Source organism: Tachyglossus aculeatus, chromosome X4 (genome assembly GCF_015852505.1).
Source record: "Tachyglossus aculeatus isolate mTacAcu1 chromosome X4, mTacAcu1.pri, whole genome shotgun sequence".
NCBI classification, from domain to species: Eukaryota; Metazoa; Chordata; class Mammalia; order Monotremata; family Tachyglossidae; genus Tachyglossus; species Tachyglossus aculeatus.
Genome location: NC_052098.1, coordinates 2,125,816 through 2,128,318, shown reverse-complemented (window position 1 = coordinate 2,128,318; position 2,503 = coordinate 2,125,816).

The window sequence follows — 2,503 nt, the reverse complement described above, 5'->3', positions numbered from 1 at the left end:
TGTAAAATGGGGATTAAGACTGTGAGCCTCCCGTGGGACAACCTGATCACCTTGTAACCTCCCCAGTGCTTAGAACAGTGCTTTGTGCTTAGTAAATGCTATTATTATTATTATTTATTATTATTCATTCAATCAATCATACTTATTGAGCACTTACTGTTGCAGAGCATTGTACTAAGTGCTTGGGAGAGTACAATATAACAGTAGGTACTTTACCTGCCCACAATGAGCTTACAGTCTAGAGGATGAGCTGAGTCTTTACTTTGTGCAGAGCACTGTACTAAGCGCTTGGGAGAGTACAGTGCAATAGAGTTGGTGGACACCTTCCCTGTCCACAAGAAGCTTAGTGTTTAGCATCGATTATCTGCTTGTTACCACCCTCATCCAAAAGAGGTCAGGAACTCCAGTAAGGGAAAAATGTGCTGTTTATAGCTAATCTAAATCCTGCTTCTTAGTCTTCTTTGGATTTGACAAACAACTACTCCCTTCCTCCAGATGATACCCTTTTCATTCATTTCAAGATGCTGATTATGTTTCCCCTCATCCTTCTCTTCTCCAAGCTGAACAGTCCCGATTCCTTTCAGCTCTCCTCCTAGGCCCAAGTTCCGATCCATTAATCACCTTGGTTCCTCTCCGGATGCTCTTGAGCCCCTCTTCATCTGAGGAGCCCTAAATGAAGAGCCTCAAACTTTGGGAAATGAAGTTGTGATTTCTGAAGCCTTGGTTTTCGTTGCTGTTTTTAAGCAGTTCTGGATGGGTGTTAAAGGCATGCCCAAGAGAATTCGATTTCTCAAGTCGAGGACCCACTCAAAATCCTCTACTTTAGAGCTTTCATCTAAAATTGGAATTTTCAAGGTTGGAGTTCGTGGCTGAACAGAACCACTCCATCCTCACGACCAGGAACAATCCGGGCCAATACAGACTTGTTCAAAAGGCCCTTTGGCAGTCAACAGCTCTCCCTGACACAATTGTGATGACCCAGGTGAATAAAAACAAAACAAAACTGAAACACATGGATCACATTTTCATTAAAAAGATTTGGAGGAACTTTACAAAGGGGTTCCTCCACTGGGATTCTGTTTAACAAATGCAGACTTCCTGAAGAATGAGCTGTGATGTGGGTAAACCCCAGATAGTCTAATTTCCCTATCCTGAATTTAAATATAGGGGGAGGAGGAGGTAGCAATCAATCCAGGGTACCTTGAAGAGCTTGGTGAGACTGGAGTTATGGATGGTTGCCCTTCTTATCCTAGATGTTTCCGTTGCTTTCTATCATCAACATTGCCAAGATCCGCCCTTTCCTCTCCATCCAAACCGCTACCCTGCTCGTTCAAGCTCTCATCCTATCCCATCTGGACTACTGTATCAGCCTTCTCTCTGATCTCCCATCCTCATGTGTCTCCCCACTTCAATCCATACTTCATGCTGCTGCCTGGATTGTCTTTGTCCAGAAACGCTCTGGGCATGTTACTCCCCTCCTCAAAAATCTCCAGTGGCTACCAATCAATCTGCGCATCAGGTAGAAACTCCTCACCCTCGGCTTCAAGGCTCTCCACCACCTCGCCCCCTCCTACCTCACCTCCCTTCTCTCCTTCAACAGCCCACCCCGCACCCTCCGCTCCTCTGCTGCTAATCTCCTCACCATGCCTCGTTTTCGCCTGTCCTGCCATCGACCCCCGGCCCACGTCATCCCCCGGGCCTGGAATGCCCTCCCTCTGCCCATCCGCCAAGCTAGCTCTCTTCCTCCCTTCAAGGCCCTACTGAGAGCTCACCTCCTCCAGGAGGCCTTCCAAGACTGAGCCCCTTCCTTCCTCTTCCCCTCGTCCCCCTCTCCATCGCCCCCATCTTAACTCCTTCCCTTCCCCACAGCACCTGTATATATGTATATATGTTTGTACATATTTATTACTCTATTTATTTATTTATTTTACTTGTACATAGCTATTCTATTTATTTTATTTTGTTAGTATGTTTGGTTTTGTTCTCTGTCTCCCCCTTTTAGACTGTGAGCCCACTGTTGGGTAGGGACTGTCTCTATATGTTGCCAACTTGTACTTCCCAAGCGCTTAGTACAGTGCTCTACACACAGTAAGCGCTCAATAAATATGATTGATTGATTGATTGATTGATTGATCAAAGATCTCAAAGTTCACCCACAAATCATCTTGAAGATTCAAGAACTGGAATTAAGTTTGAACCTGAATAATGCTTATTTTGGTTTCAAACACCTGTGGAGTTGCTTTTTCAGAATTTAAGTTATTTTCTTTTCTTTTCTTTTCTTTTCTTTTTGGTCTGGCACTTGAGGACTACCTTGAATAAGTCTAGCAGCTCATGTGCTTAGATTTAGACAATTAAAAAATAAGGAAAGCATTACCTCCTCAGAGAAAACTATTACACCAGTTCTTTTAAGTCCATAAATATATTATGGAGGCTCTAAATATATGGGTTTATGAGCTTGGGAAGAAGGCCTAATGGATGTATTTTATCGTAAACAAAAGAGATT